The sequence below is a fragment of the Canis aureus genome, chromosome 4 (assembly GCF_053574225.1).
Source record: "Canis aureus isolate CA01 chromosome 4, VMU_Caureus_v.1.0, whole genome shotgun sequence".
NCBI lineage: Eukaryota > Metazoa > Chordata > Mammalia > Carnivora > Canidae > Canis > Canis aureus.
Genome location: NC_135614.1, coordinates 30,873,814 through 30,890,749, shown reverse-complemented (window position 1 = coordinate 30,890,749; position 16,936 = coordinate 30,873,814). Strand labels below are relative to the sequence as shown.

Here is a 16,936-nt window from a genome sequence, read left to right as displayed (position 1 = left end):
CATCTTGTCCTTGCTGTGCTGCCTCCATGCCATCAATGTGCCTCCTCCCGGCCCCTCTGCCCCCAAGTGGACACTCTCCAGAGTCAGGGCCCTCCCCAACATGGGCCCCAGACTGGGCAAGATTGTCGGCACATTAGGTCACATGTTAGCTCAGCAGTGGGACTCCCGGGTGACCATATATAGGAGTGAATCTTCCTTGGAGGCAGCAGGCCTGGGCCCCACCGCCGTGACCACACTTGGCCCTCTTGCCAAGACCAGAATTTGGGCCCCAGACACTGGGCATCACACAATGAGCAATCTGAAGCATCCAGGCCTCCTGGGAAGTCCCCAGGAGGCAGAACAGAGGGTCTCTCTTCTGAACAAGCCAGGGGTGAGGCTGGGCTGTCACGACGTGGGGTTCTTGCTGACAGCCATGGACAGGAAGCCATGGCTCTTAAGAAGCCACCTACACACGGGCCGAGGGGGGTGGTGGGGGGGTGGCTTCAGCCCAGGGCCAGCTCTCTGGTCATTCTCAACCTTGCTGTTCACCAGAATCCCTGTGGGAGCTGTGGCCCCACCCTGGAGATGCTCGAGAAATTGGCCTGCATCCCCAGGTTTTTAAAGCACCCAGTCTAATGTACAAGGTTGAGAAATGACAGGCTTTGAAATGGTCCCTCACGGTCCCGTGGGGCCAGTGGTGATGTCAGGAGGGAGGCCGGTGGGCAGGGGCTCCAGCAAAAAGTGTGGGTCCTTAGGATCAGGGGTCGCCGTTGGGGAGGGCGGGGTGGGGAACTGGCAGGAACAGAGATTCCCTGACTTCAGAAGCAGGGAACGGCTCCCCCTGTGTTATCTGGAGTGGACAGTGGATCCCCGAAGCCCCCAAGCTCTTTCCTGCCTGTTGGCGCATTCAGCCCCGGATGCCCCACTCAGGGTAAGTGAGGTGGCCCGGGAGGGCCAGAGTCAGCCTGAAGTGGCAGGTGGGTGTCCATGCAGCCGGGCAGGTGGGCGGAGAGGGGACACAGCCCCACGACCGTCGGAGGAGAGGATTCTCGCCTAGGGGTGCCTGTTTGGCAGCATCCTCCCGGGGCTGTACACAACCGAGGACCGGAGCCGTGCCTGTGTGCCCACGGCCCCCGCCCTGCCTCCCCTGGCTGCCTGAGGCTGAGCAGCCCCCACTCCGAGCCCCGGCTTCCCCAGGGATGGGGTGCACCGGAGGAGGCCCCGTAAGCCCAAGGCCCGGTGTGCACCTTGGCACCCGGGGGCCCCGGGCCTGTGGAGCTCCTGCTCCCACTGTCTGTGACTCGGGCGGAAGGCGCCCCCCACCCGGGACCCCCGAGGTCCCTTGGCCCCCGCGGCAGGCGACCCAGAGCCCCGCCGGGCGCTGGGGCCGGGGCCTCCCGAGGAACCCGGGCTACGGGCTATCTGCCCCCGTGGGTCAGCGGGCCGGCGCCCACGGGTTTGTTGTGTTTTGTTTTCCGTGGAAAGAAAACAAACCCAAGGCAAACAAGCCTGCGTTTCGACATCTCCCGGGGCTGTGGAAACCCGTAATTCCCCTGGACAGGAAGGGCTTCCGGTGAGGCTGACCGGCCCGTCCAGGGGCAGCTGGTGCAAGCCCGGGAGCCGCGGCCACCTCGGAGGGCTGTCGGGGGCCAGAGGGGCGCCCAGCGCCGGGCGGGGACCCACCGCCACTCACACCCCCCCATTTCTGTCCGGGCCACGCTGAGGCCCCAGAGAGGGAGGCTCTGCCCGAGGTCACCCGCGGCCCGGTGGCAGTGGCAGGCTTTGAATCCCGAGTTCTCGGTCCCGGTGCAGGACTGCGGGGCTGAGCCCAAGGCAGCACTGCACCCCGGCCTTGGGCCCCCTCCATGCCTGCTCCGGACCCAGGGGAGGGAGGCCAGGAGGGTGCCCCACCACCGCGCCTTCCCATCCCAGCACCTCACCCGCCGGGAGCCCGAGGACGGCCTCGTGCGACCCGTCCAGGCCCCAGCACCGCTGTCTTCCCGCAGCGTGTGACCTGGGGGCGCCCGGGGGGCTCAGCAGTTGAGGTCTGCCCTCCGCCCAGGGCGTGACCCCGGGGCCCCGGGATCGAGTCCCGCATCAGGCTCCCCGCACCGAGCCTGCTTCTCCCTCTGCCCATGTCTCTGCCTCTCTCTCTCTCTCTGTGTCTTATGAATAAAAAAAAAAAAAAAAAAAGAATGGGTGCCACGGGGCGTCGGCATCGTCGTCTGCACGCGGGGGGCAATCGAGCCACACTTGCAGGGGCCGGGCCGCACGGGTGTCCCCAGCAGTCCTGGCAGGAGCCGCGCGGGGAGCAGGGTGCACGTGGCAGGCAGAGGAATGGCAGCCCAGGCAGGGATGATGCCCCAAACTGGCAGCGGGGTCCCCTGCGCCCTCCCAGCCCGAGCTCTGTACTGCTTCTGGTCCTGACCAGAGGCCCCAGGGGACTCCCTCGGGCCGGTCTGCTCCCTGAGGGTGGCCGGGCCCCATGATCGGCTGGGGATCGGGCCCTGCCTGCCCGCAGACACCCGGCCCCCTCTCCCCCTGGCCCGGGAACCCCACCCCAAGCCCCCACCCCGAGGCTTCTGGGCGAGTGGATAGGGCAGGAGGAGCCGGGACGAGGGGGGCGGCCCACAGGGGAGGGGGGACCGCGGCCTCCAGACTCCGGCATCTGGCTGTTCCCCGGGACTCTGTCCAGAGCCAGGAACAGTCTGTCCTCAGGCACAGAGGCCCCGCTAAACACACCCGCTCTGTCCCGAGCCGTGCGCGGCCTGGCGCTCACCTCGCCCCGTCTCCCACCCGTGGGCTCACATCCACCCGGGGAGCCCTGGGACGCCCTCTCCAGCCTGAAGGCGCCCCTGCGGTGTCTGCGAGCAGGGGTCCCCAGGGCGGCCCCTCTCCCTGACCCCTCTTACCCAAGGGCCACTTTTAAGGAGGAGGCTCCAGCCCAGAGGACAGTGGGCTCCGTGGGAACCATCCTCTTCCCCACGCATCCCTCACCGCAAGCGGGAACCCTCGGGAAGGCGGGAGAAGCCAAGCCCTGACCCTTGGCCCAACACAGTGAGCCACAGTCTGTCCTCGCAGCTCACAGTCGAGAGAGTCCATGTCTTGTGTGACGACAGATTCGGGGGCGTGAAAACCATGTCCTCGTCCATTGGATACCAGGAGATTTATGGGCAAAGTGAGACAGCGCCTGCGCTCTGTTTTCCAATAACCTGGAATACAGGATGGGAGAGTGGCGAGGCTGGCTCCAGGGAGGACATGGGCCCCTGGGGTCCGATGTCCCCCAGCCTCCGCTCCTGGGCAGGATATGCGCTCCAAGAGGAACCAGGCCAAGGGCACGCCCTGAGGCGAAGTGTCTCTGCAGGGGTGGAGGTGGGGGGTGGCCCCCAGATGCGGCCTCCCACGCCCCCAGCTCCCTCCACGGTCCTCTAGACGGGTAGCCAGGGCCTCTCTGCATCTCCAGCCCCAGTGTGGCCTGGCACCCGGCAGGGTTCAATGTGGCATAAATGAGGAAATAAGATCAGGCCCACATCCATCGGGCCCTGGGCAGTGCCAGCCACTGACAACGTGTTGTCCCCGCACCGTCACGTTGGACCCTCCCAACACCTGCGCGGTGGGCGCTGGGATGAGTTACCATTTGACAGATGGGCCAGCGGGGGTTCAGGGAGGTTGAGTGGCTTGTCCGAGACCTGGTGACAGGAAAGAGTAGAGCTCCTCTCGGACCCCCGTCCCAGAGACATCTGCCCCCAGGCCTCTGTCGGGCTCTGGGGCCTACTCCCTGCGTCCTGCCGCTCGCTGCGTGCCCTCCCGGGCAGCCCGCCAGGCATCGGAGCAGGCCGGCCTGCCCTCAGCCCCCTCACACCTGCCCAGCCGGGCCTGCCAGCCTCTGTGCAGGAGCTCGGAGCCAACAAGCGTGTCGCGCAGGCCCCATGGGGTGACTGCAGGCCGGTGTGGAAGCCAGAGCGCAGGCCCAGCCCCCTGAGCACCCCCGACCTGCCATCCACCCCTGTCCTCTGCCCTGTCCCAGCGCCTGTACCTCCTCCTCCTGGACACGTGCTCTGCCTTCACCTCCCTGGAGCCGGTTCCCGGCCATGTCCTGCATGACGGTCCAGGAAGTGAAGGCTACGCTGTCCTGTCCTCTTGTGGTCCAAGCTGGGAGCCGAGCAGCAGTCCCCTCTACCTGCCTCTGAGGTGCCACGGCTCCCCCTCAGGTCCCTCCTTGAGGTTGGGGTCAGCCTCCATGGCCCCTCCACTTGCAGCTCCTGCAGCCCCTGCAGGCAATTTGGAGTCCAGGTGCGGGGCCGAGGCGTCGGCCAACCTCCCGTCTGGAGGTCCCCACCCTGGCAGGGATTCGGGGTCCGATGGCCTGGACCCTGGACCACGGCTCATTGGCTGTCATCCTGAGCAAGTCACCTCCCGCTCCGTGCCCTGGTTTCCTCTCCTGTATAAGGCCCGTCCGTGTCCCTGAGCGTCACCGCGATGATTAGAAGGAGGCAAAGTGCGTGGCTCCCAGGACAAGCTCAAGAGCTGCTAGCCTGGCCGGCCCCTGGGCCTGTGCCACCTGGGGAGTGGGGTTCCCATGCCCCCCCCACCCTGCCTCCTACCCGCTGAGCTCTGAGCCCTGACCAGGTGGCTGATGCAGAGCCCATGCCTCGCTTCTGGGAAGGGACTTGGATTTGTCGGCTCCTTGGGCCGTAGGCCACTCTCACCCCCGCCCCAGGCACCAACACCCTGTTAGTTCACTTCGGACGGGGCTTCTGCCTCAGTTTCCTCCTTGGGCTGAGGCAAGAGACCTTCGCCTAGCAGGCATCTCGTCCTCCTTTCCGTTGGAACCTGACCCCAGCCCCGCACCACGGTGGAGTCCGCCTCAACCCTGTGGCCAGGGTCTGTGTCCCCGCCGCCGGCCCCCTCCAAAGCCCTCTCCCAAACCCCTGCGCCCCGCGGGCCTCCTCTTGCAGCAGCCGGCCGGTCCTCTGCTGCCCTCCCGTGGCGAAGTCTGAGAACAGCAACTTTATGCTGGGAAATTTTTTTTTTCCATCCCCAATTCCAGGTAAGTCCTGATGGTACCTGCACAGGGCTATTTAGGCCTCATGGTCTATGCACCTACGACAATGTTGTCAAGGGCTAATACCTGAGTTTGTCGCCTTTGATTATAAAACTAATGCCTGCAGGAGATGGCGTGGGTGCCACCCAGAAAAATAGGAACTAGGATGTGAAAATACTCAGTGGCCCAACATCCTCCACAGGTCACTACTGGCGGGGTTTTGGCCACATCATTCCATAGTCCTTTTGTTTGCATAAATCCGTGTGCGTGTGATGTGTACGCACACACATGCACACACACACATGCTAGTGGGATTATACTGGACACGCTGTTCCGTAACCAGCTTCGTCTACATCATCACCTTTCCCCGTGAGCACACTGGCCAGCCTCATTTGTCTAAGGGCTGATTGTACTCCTTTGTTGAGTAATGTGTTTGTCATTGCCTTATAGAAGGATTCGATGCATTATTGTTTTGAAAAGTCGAACGTTTTTCCTTCTATAAGAAACAGTGCAGAGGATCATAGCGGGAGGGAGACAAAAGTGAATGGGAAGAAATTAGAGAGGGAGACAAACCATGAGAGACTGTTAACTGAGAAACACACCGAGGGTCCCTGGAAGGAGGGGGGAGGGAAGGGGGGAGGATGGGGTAACTGGGTGACGGGCATGAAGGAGGGCACGTGATGTGATGGGCACTGGGTGTTACACGCGACTGATAAATGAGTGAGCACTCCATCTGAAACTAATGAGGTACTACAAGGTGGCTAATTGAACTTAAATTTAAATAAATGAAAAGAAAAAACGTTAATCATTTTTCCTTTTTAAAAAGTTTTAATTTAAATTCCAGTTAACATACAGTGTAATACGAGTTTCAGGGGTACAGTATAGTGACTCAGCACCTCCAAACAATACCCATTGCTAATCACAAGTGCCCTCCTTGATCCCCATCACCTCTTTCCCTCATCCCCCCCCCCTCCCCGCTGGTAACCATCAGTTTGTTTGCTATAGTTAGGAGTCTGTTTCTTGATTCCTCCTTCTTTTTTTTTTTCCACTTTGTTCATTTGTTTTCTTAAATTCCACATATGAGTGAAATCATATGGTATTTGTCTTTTCTCTAACATTTTGCTCAGCATAATAGTCTCTAGCTCCATCCATGTCCTTGCAAATTGCAAAATCTTGTTCCTTTTTATGATTAATATTCATATATATATAATGTACCATATCTTATTTATCCATTCATCAATTGTTGGACACTTGGACTGTTTCCATAGTTTGGCTACTGTAGATAATGCTGCTATAACCATCAGGGTGCAGGTATCTCTTTGAATTCATATTTTTGTATTTTTTGGGTAAATATCTAGTAGTGCAATTTCTGGGCCATAGAGTGGTTCTATTTTTAACTTTTTGAGAAACCTCGCTATTTTGCAGAGTGGCTGCACCAGTTTACCATCCCCCAAACAGTGCAAGAGGGTTCCCCTTTCTCCACATCCTCACCAACACCTGTTGTGTCTTGTGTTGTTGATTCTAGCCATCCTGACAGGTGTGAGGTGAAATCTCATCGTAGTTCTGATTTGCATTTCCCTGATGATGACCGATGAGTGATGTTGAGCATCTTATCATGTGTTTGTTGGCGACACATATGTCTTCTTTGGAAAAATGTCTTTTCGTGTCTTATGCCCATTTTTTAACTGGATTATTCCATTTGGGGTGTTGAGTTTAATAAGTTCTTTGTATATTTTGCATACTAACTCTTTATCAGATATGTCATTTGCAAATATCTTCTCCAATCTTGTAGGTTTTGGTTTTCTTGATTGTTTCCTTCACTGTGCAGAAGCTTTATGATTTGATGTGGTCCCAAGAGTTTATTTTTGCTTTTGTTTCCCTTGCCTCAGGAGACATATCTAGAAAGAATTCACTACAGCTGATGTCAAAGAAGTTACTGCCTGTGCTCTCTTCTAGGATTTTTATGGTTTCAGCTCTCACATTTGAGTCTTTAATCCATCTCCAGTTTATTTCTGTGTATGGTGCAAGAAAGTGGTTCAGTTTTCCCAATACCATTTGTTGAAAAGGCTCTTTTTCCCATTGGATAGCCTTTCCTGCTTTGTTGAAGATTAATTGAGCATATAGTTGTGGGTTCGTTTCTGGGTTTTCTATTCTGTTCCATTGGTCTATGTGTCCATTTTGGTGCCAGTACATTCCGTTTTGATTACTACAGCTTTATAATATATCTTGAAGTCCAGAATTGTGATGCCTTTAGCTTTTTTTCAAGGTTGCCCTGGACTTTGGGGTCTTTTTGTGGTTCCATACAAATTTTAGAATTGTTATAGTTCTGTGGAAAATGCTATAGGTATTTTGATAGGGGTTGTTTGGGTAGTATAGACACTTTAACATTTGTTCTTCCAGGCCATGAGCATGGAATGTCTTTCCATTCCTTTGTGTCATTCTCAATTTCTTTTGTCAGTGTTTTATACTTTTCAGAGTACAGGGCTTTCACCTCTTTGGTTAGGTTTGTTCCTAAGTATCTTATTATTTTTGGTGCAAATATATTTTTTTAATTTTTTGATTTTTATTTTTAAAGATTTTATTTATTTATTCATAGAGACAGAGAGAGAGAGAGAGAGAGAGAGAGGCAGAGACACAGGCAGAGGAGAAGCAGGCATCATACAGAGAGCCTGATGTGGGACTCCATCCAGGGTCTCCAGGATCATGCCCTGGGCTGCAGGTGGCGCTAAACCGCTGTGCCACCGGGGCTGCCCTTTTGGCGCAAATATAAGTGGGATTGATTTCCTTGCTTTCTCTTTCTGCTGCTTCATTATTGGTGTAGAGAAATGGAACAGATTTCCGTATGTCAATTTTGCATCCTGTGACTTTATTGAATTCATTTATCAGTTCTAGCAGTTTTTTGGTGGAGTCTTTCACATTTATATAGTATCATGTTATCTGCAAATAGTGAGTTTTACTTTTTCCTTGTTGATTTGGGTGCCTTTCATTTCTGTCATCTGAATGCTGAGGCTAGGACTTCCAGTACTGTGTTGAATAAAAGGAGTGAGAGTAGACGTCCTCATCTAGTTTCTGACCATGGAGGAAAAGCTCTGTATTTCCCCATTGAGAACGATATTAGTTGTGAGTTTTTCATATATGACCTTAATGACGTTGAGGTATGTTCCCTCTAAATCTACTTTGTTGAGGGTTTGTTTTTTTTTTTTATCATGAATGCAATCAATCTTTTTTTCTTAATCACCTTTCTTTTTTCTGCAGTAGGAAGATCTGGGGTCAGGAGAGCCAGAGTCTGACCTGACAGGTCTCAGGCCACTGTCACTGCTATTGCTGTGCCCTTCCAGCCCCATTTCCCCACCTACACTGTAGGGCATCAGGCTCCGTCTAGAATCCTTCTCTCTGACAATTCCTCTGAGCTGTCTTGGGATCATCCATACGATTTTGGGGCCAGTGGCAACTTGGACAGTTGTGGAGAAGGACAGGCTGTGATGCTGCCTGCTGCCCCGTATTCGGTGAGGCTGCCTGAGGGAGACTGAGATCTGACCCACGCTCCTTTCCTGCAGGTTGCTGAGGGCAGCTGGGCTGGCTGCTTTCTCTTGGAGGGGCATGTGGGCATCCACAGCTGCTTCCCCACCTAGAGCTGACTCGTCGTATTATCACCCAAGTAAGAAGTGAATGTATTCTCCTTGGAAACAGCTCAAACAATACCCCAGAAGATTTCACCTTCTGGAGTCAGAGAGACTGGAATCACCCTCCCCTACTAAACAACAAAATCAACAGATAAAATATGTGACCCAGTGGTGTCCAGCTGTCGGACAATGGGAGCACAGAGGTTCCTGAGAAAAGGAAACGCAAGCCAATGAGGTAAGGCCTGTGGTTGCAGAGTGTACTGCCTGGATAGTCTCCAGGCTGCTGGGCAGGGCCGGGAAGCCATGCAGCCCCACGAGCTCCCTTACTTGAGGAGACAGACTGGAAAACTTGGAGGGGCAGAGGCTAGGGGGAATTTTCAGATCAGAACCCTAGAAAGAAGACAGCTGCACTGAGAATGGAAACGCACATGGAGAGGAGGGAGTTCCCAGAGAGAGGGCTCCAGACCTGTGCGGAGGGCCCCCCTCAACTAAGTCACTAAGGACAGACCGGAACAGATGTGAGGTTACCCAAAGCTGACCAAAGGACCCCCACCCCCTCCCCCACTTCCTGCAGAAGGAGCAGGGGGAACTAAACCCCCAAAGCTCACAGGGGGCAGAAATAGCGTGAGTCCCCACCAGCCAGATTGGGAAACCTTATAACAAGCAGAGCAGAATGCTGAGAAGGATCTGACCTCAGAAGTGGGACCAAATTAGTCCTTCACTAAAGGATGTGATGGTTTCTTTAACAAAGCTCAAAAGCAAGCCTTGAAGGGGTAAAACTATCTCCACATAATTTATTTGTATTCCACAACAAAGCTTAAGGATATTTACAGGAATATGACAACTTCCAATACATTTTAATAAGGTAACATGTCTGGCATCCATTAAAAGTCAGGCATATAAAGAGGCAGAAATAAGTAAAAACAGACACAGAAATCACACAGGTAATGGGATGAGTAGATATTAAAGCAGTTATTGTAACCGAATTCTGTATTTTCAGGAAGGTAGAAGAAAGCATGAAGATGTTAAAAAGGACCATGGAAACATTTTTTTAATACCTCAAACGTCTAGTGACAAAAAAAAAAAAAAAAAAAAAAAAACCTTTTCTGACATGAAAAATACACTGGAGATTAACAGCAAATGAAAAGAAGAAAGGATTCATAAAACCTGCATTTCCTTTGCTTTTTGTCTACCTGTCCACCTAGCCTGGCCTTAGACTGAGCATTTATTTAAGAATAAAATCGTGGTGGTGGTCTGAAAAAAGAAAGAAAGAAAGATTAATGAACCTGATGACATAGTTGTAGAAACTATCCAAAATAAAATGCACCACTATAAAAAGACTGAAAAGAAAAAAAAAAGAAGAGGGCATCATTGAGATGTGGGCAACTGCTATTGGGTATATGTACAAATTAGGTATCCATAAAGGAGAGGAAGAAGAGAAATATATTCAAAGAAATAATGAGAAATTTTCAAAATTTGTGAAATCTGTAAACCCAAGAAGGTCAATAAACCCAACACAAGAAATATATCAAAAAAACCATATACCACATCATAATTCAAATGCTTAAAATCAGGTAGAAAAATCTTAAGATAGAGGGAAAAGGATACATTACATAGAGAAGAACAAAGATTAAAATGATAGCACACTTCTCATAAGGGAAAATAAAAACCATCCAAGCCAGAAGGTGGGGGAGCAGCATCTTTATATTACTTAAGGGAGAAATGGCCAACCTAGAATTTTAACTCAGCAAAAGTATCTCTGCAGATCACATATCTGATAAGGGACCAGTGTTTAGAATATATAAAGAGCTCTTACAACTCAACAATAAAAAGACAAATAACACAATTTTAAAACAGAGGATCTGAGTAGACATTTCTTCAAAGAAGACATACAAACGGCCAATAAACGCATGAGAAGATGCTCAACATCATTAGTCGAGTCAAAGCTGAAATGAGATGTTTACACTGACTGGGATGGTGAGAATTGAAAAGAGAGGTAATAGGAAGTGTGGTGAGGCTGTGTAGAAACTGAAACCCTCATACGCCGCTGGTGAAAATGCAAAATTTTGTAGCCACTTTGAAAAACAGTTTGCCAGTTCCTCAAAACAGTAAACGAAGTGACTATATGATCCAGCAATTCTTTTTTTTTTTTTTTGATCCAGCAATTCTTATACTCCATGTAAAGTGGTACAACCCATGTGCAGGTAATCTGTGGTAAATTAAACTATCATAAACCCTAGAGAAACCACTAAAAATATAAGATGAGAATTAAGTATACTAAGTCAATAATGGATATGAAATGGGATCATTTGGGAGAAAAAAAGCTCAAAACAGATGAAGAAGGGGACAAAAAGCAGATAGGACAAAGAGAAAATAAATAGCACGATGGTCCATTTAAATCTAATGATATTGATAGTCGTATTAAATATAAGTGGTTTAACCTTTTCATTGAATGGCAGGGATTGTCAGACTGGATAAGAAAGCAAAGCTCAATGCACCACATATGATCCTTGTCTCTTAGCTCAGAATTTTCCCTTGCCTTGTTGGTGATACTGCAATGGTTCTCCTTTGCCATCTGGGATTATATTAACCTTTATCGGTAGAGGGCACTGGAGAGACACTTTATTCTTCAGAGTTCTCTTTCTCCCTTAGTAGAGAAACAGGTTCAGGGGTACAATATAGTGATCCAGCAATTCTATACATTCCTCAGTACTCATCACAATAAGTGTACCTTTAATCCCCTTGATCTGTGCCACCCAACCCCCATCCACCTCCCTTTCAGGAATCACATTTGTTCTCTGTACTTAAGAGTCTGGGTTTTTTTGTTTGTCTCTTAAATTCCACATAGGAATGAAATGTATGGTATTTGTCTTTCTTTGACTCAGTTCACTTAGCATGATACCCTCTAGGTCCATCCATGTGGTTACAAATGGCAAAATTTCATTGCTTTTTATGGCCGAGTAGTGTTCCATCAGATATATATATGTATATACACACACCACATCTTTATTCATTCATCTAGCAATGGATACTCGGGCTGCCTCCATGTCTTGGCTATTTGTAAATAATGCTGCATAAACACAGGGGTGCATATATCTTTTTTAAAAATAGAGTTAGTTTTCATTTTCTTTGAATCAATAACCACTAGTGGAATTACTGCATCATATGATAATTCTATTTTTAATTTTTTTTGGAACCTCCATACTGCCTTCCACGGGGGCTATACCAGTTTGGATTCCCATCGACTGTGCAAGAGGGTTCCCCTTTCTCCACATCCTCACCAACACTTGATTCTTGTGTTTTTGATTTTAGCCATTCTGACAGGTGTGACGTGGTATCTCATTGTAGTTTTCATTTGCATTTCTCTGATGATTAGTGATGTTGAGCATTTTTCATGTGTCTGTTGTTGTCTATCTGTATGTCTTCTTTGAAAAAATGTCTATTTAGATCCCTTGCCCATTTTTAATCAGATTATGTTTTTTTGGTTTGAGTTGTATAAGTTATTTTAATATTTTGGATACTAATCCTTTATTGGATACATTATTTGCAAATATCTTCTCCCGTTCAGTAGGTTGCCTTTTGCTTTGTTAATGGTTTCTTTTGATGCGCAAAAGTATTTTATTTTGGTGTAGTCCCAATAGTTTAATTTTGCTTTTGTTTCCCTTACCTCAGGAAGAATATCTAGAAAAATGTTTCTATAGCTGATGTCAAATTACCACCTACGTATTCTTCTAGGAGTTTTATGGTTTCAGGTCTCACATTTAGGTCTTTAATCTGTTTTGAGTTTATTTTTGTGTATGGTATAAGAAAGCGGTCCAGTTCATTCTTTGGCATGTAGCTGTTCAGTATTCCCAACACAATTTATTAAAGAGACTGTCTTTTCCCCGTTGTATATTCTTGCCTCCTGTGTCATAGATTAATTGATCATAAAAGCACAGGTTTATTTCTGGACTCTATTCTGATCCATTGATCTATACATTTTATATTCAACTTTCCCTGTTAGAATTATTGTGTCGTTTCTGTCCTCTGCTTGGCCCCTGACCTATATAGAATTGACACTGGCCAGTGGTCGTAGAAGATAACCCACAAAGGTGGGATTTAGAAATTTGTTTGGCTGTGTCCTTGGTCTTGAAGGCATCACTGAACTACCTGCCAGTGGGAAATGGCATGCTGGTAATGCATGGAATGTAGTGACATCACAATTAATCACATTATCTCCTGTGGTTAAGTGACAAGAGAAGCATGTCTTGGCATGCCCCACTTGACTATTACAGCAGTAATGATGACCATAAGTGTGACATGGGATGAATTACTTTGAGCATGCTTGACTGTTTACCAAATGAAAATGACAAATTCTCACTTTAAGTTCTGGTCAAGAACCGGAAAGCTTCCATGACGACTCTAAAAAGATTCTCTCATTTCTTACAGACACTAGACTGATACCTTAAAATCAAACAAAAATTCAATTGTGTAGGTTGCTGAATTAAATTTCAATTCGTAGTTTAAATTCGTTTAAATTCATAGTCTCACTAAGTCTTTCACGTAAAAGAGAAAGAATGGGGATCCCTGGGTGGCGCAGCGGTTTGGTGCCTGCCTTTGGCCCAGGGCACGATCCTGGAGACCGGGGATCGAGTCCCACTTCGGGCTCCTGGTACATGGAGCCTGCTTCTCCCTCTGCCTGTGTCTCGGCCTCTCTCTCTCTCACTGTGTGCCTATCATAAATAAATAAAAATTAAAAAAAAAAAAAAGGGATCTCAATCCCTTTAAAAAAAAAAAAAAAGAGAGAGAGAGAAAGAATGGGATCCTGAAATTGGTAGTGGGGACATCTGGTTGTATCCAAATAAAACTAACAACTTGAACCCTCACGCCATTCCATCCCCCCCTTGCCAGTGGAAGTAGCTCGCCCTTCTGTGTCAGAGGGGAACGGCCTCTTTGCTTGCACACACTGTGAGCGCTTCATCTGGGGCAGATGCTTTCAAAGGCAATGCCCAAGACCCACCACCACCGCTCCCATAACTAGGTCAAATCTCAGCATTTTCCAGAGGAACGAGAGGACTCCAGAGAAAACAGATCATACACCCAAAGAATTATGAGACTTTGCCAATGTATATTTTTAAGCGTGTTTACTGAACTGTGGTTCACATGTCATACAAATCGTCCATTTAAAGTGCACAACTCGATGTTTTTTAGTATGTGCACAAATACATGCAATCACCAGAACAGTCTGTTTTAGATTTTCATCATCCCATTAAGAAACCTCATATACTTTACCTGTCACCCACTTACCACGCCCCCACCGCCACCTACCCTGTCAGCCTAGGCAATCACTAATCCACTGTCTGTCTCTATAGATTTTCCTGTTCTGAATATTTCATATGAATGAAATCATATAGTTTGTGGTCTCCTGTGACTGGCTTCTCTCACTCAGGATAATATTTTCAAGCTTCACCCAGGTTGGAGCATGCCTCATTCCTTTTTAGAACCAAATCATATTCCACTGTGTGGATATACCACTTTCGATCCATTTGCTCATTGATGAACATTTGGGTTGTTTCCCCCTTTCGACTGTTATCGATAACGGTCCTATAAGCATTTGCACAGCAGTCGTTGTGCTGACATTCATTTCTCTCTGGTGTCCGCCGCAGAGTGGAATTGCTGGGTCACATGGGAGCTGTGTGTGTAGTCGCCTGAGGAAGTGCCAGACTGTTTCCAAAGCAGTTGGACTATTTTATATCGTAGCATCAACAATTAGTCTCTCCCATTGGGTGGGCTGTTTTTCACTCTCCTGGTGCCATCCCTCCGCAGCACAAACATTTTTAACTTTAATTAAAACGAGGTCTAATTTATCTGTTCTTCCTTTTCTTGATTGTACATTGGTGCCACACCTATAATCCTTCAGCAAATCAGATATATTCCTCCACTGTGCTGCTTTTACTTTTGAGCTCGTCCAAGGACTTCTCCATTCCTGATGTCGTTTTGGGGTATATATATATATATTTTTTTTCCTTGTAGTTTCTCTGCTAGACTCTTTCTTACAGTTTCTCTCTGCTAAAATTAGTCCCCATCTGTTCATGCATGGTGTCCATCTTTCCTCCTAGATGCTTCGACATATTAATCACAGTTCTTTTAAAGTCCCATCTGGGAGGGTTATATCCAAGTCTGATTCAGTTGACGGCTTTATTTGTTAACAGTGTTTTCTCCTTGAATGCTGAACATTATTTGTACCAGAGAAGAGACAGCGGTGTAGGGTGCACTCTGGGCGATGGGCGTGCTGCTCTTTGTTTCGGGTCTATTGCAGGGAATTAGCTGATAGTCAGGAGCTGAGCTGGGTCTGGGTTTTGTCGTTGCAGGTCTTACCCGCAGAGCCCCACTGGTGCTGATTGCTGTAGCAGCGGCCAATTGTGCTTGGGGTGGGCGCATGTTATCCCAGCCTGGCTTCAGTCTTAGGCATGTCTTGAGTGTGCATTCGTTCCTCCCCAGTAGTGGTTGATTTCCAGTTGGTATTGGAATGGGTTCTTGGGCCCTGGATGGTTTCTTGCCCCTCCCACGGCGTTAGAGGATGTTTTCCTTAGCTTTTCCCTGGGGCAGGGTGAGATTTTACTTCTTCCTGGGGACGAAGGGGGTATGGTCCTTTCCCTAGTGGAGTGAGAATTTTGCTTCATAGGAGAGGATCCAAGGAAGTGAGCAAGGCTGCATGCCAGGAGCTGAAGAGCACTTCCTGCCAGCCCTCAGCAGCAAGGCCCGGCTCAGGCCTCTCTCCTGAGCAGCCAGTGGAGGCCTGGGGACAAGATCCTGCAAGCAAATGTGAACTTGCTTTGTGTGGACGGGCCCTCGGCATTCCAGACAAATTAGTCCCTTCTTCGCCTGAACAATTCAATAAAATTTTACTGGATTTCATCGTACTCGCTTGTTTTGAGGCCGCATCTTTCTGCAGGCCTCTGCTACATGCCAGGTGGTTTGGCTGTCCTCTCTCCTTGGAACTCAGATTACCTAGTTGCCTTTCTGATGAACTCGAGAAAAGGCATGACTTTATATTTTATCCACCTTATTATTATTGTTGGGGTGGGAACGTTTTTGTTTGTTTATTTGTTTGTTTGTTTGTTTTTTTGCAGCGTTCTATATCCTAAGCAAATGCAGAAACCCATACTATTAACATAATAGGGTTATGGGTCATTTAAATTCTCTATATTATATATATGTATATGTAGCATTTGAATTTTTACCAGTGTATGTTGGTTTTATAAGCAAAAAGGAAAAGATGAGCCAGGACTCTTTGAAGAAAGTGAACCAATAGTGTGTGTGTTTATCTATATAAATACAGAACAAGATTTATTATAAGGAATTGGCTCGACAAAAAAAAAAAAAAAAGGAATTGGCTCACCCAATTATGGGGGCCGAGGAGTTCCAAGGTCTGCAGTTGGCAAGCTGGGGACCCAGGAGAGATGTTGGTGTAGTTCCACGCCAGGTCCAAAGGCTGAAAACCAGGAAAAGAAAAACTCCATTTTTCTTTCTTTCTTTCTTCTTTCTTTCTTCCTTCCTCCCTCCCTCCCTCCCTCCCTTTTCTTTCTTTCTTTCTTTCTTTCTTTCTTTCTTTCTTTCTTTCTTTCTTTCTTTCTTTCTTTCTTGATTTTATTTATTTATTTATTCATTTATTTGAGAGAAATTGAGAAAGCTCACAGGACAGGAAGCTGGAGAAGCAAACTCACTGCCAAGCTGGGAGCTCGATGCGGGGCTCAATCCCAGGGCCCTAGGATCATGACCTGATCCCAAGACAGATGCATCACGCCAGGTGCCTGAAGAGCAGATGTTTCAGTTGGGAGGCAGAAGGTTAATGTTCCAGCACAGTTAGGCAGGAGGAGTTCCTCTTACTCAACCTTTAGTTCTATCCTCAGTTGAATGAGGCCCATCCACACCTAGGACGGCAATCTGCTTTAATCAGGCTACCAACTGGAAATGTTAATCTCCTCCAGAAACATCCTCACAGGCACACCCAGTATAATGCTTGACCAAATGTGTGGGCACCCCATGGCCCAGTCAAGTTGACATATAAAATTAACCACCATAATGTTAATAAAAATAATAATAGAGCAGCCTGGGTGGCTCAGCAGTTTAGTGCCACCTTCAGCCCAGGGCGTGATTCTGGAGACCCTGGATTGAGTCCCATGTCGGGCTCCCTGCATGGAGCCTGCTTCTCCCTCTGCCTCTGTCTCTGCCTCTCTCTCTCTGTGTGTGTCTCTCATGAATAAATAAATAAAATCTTTAAAAATAAAAATAATAATAATTGTACCAC

The 16,936-nt window shown here is 48.6% G+C and overlaps 1 long non-coding RNA gene across 2 annotated transcripts; it reads left to right on the top strand.

Moving 5' to 3' along the window:
• Positions 1-200: 200 nt before the first annotated feature.
• LOC144312441 (uncharacterized) lies at positions 201-15,541 on the top strand. 2 transcript variants are annotated; one of them, XR_013377920.1, is made up of 4 exons: positions 201-370; positions 802-910; positions 8,581-8,881; positions 9,647-15,541. It is a non-coding gene; the product is annotated as an uncharacterized LOC144312441 (long non-coding RNA). The 2 variants fall into 2 exon arrangements; XR_013377918.1 differs by lacking the exon at positions 201-370 and having other exon boundaries at positions 772-910.
• Positions 15,542-16,936: the final 1,395 nt, after the last annotated feature.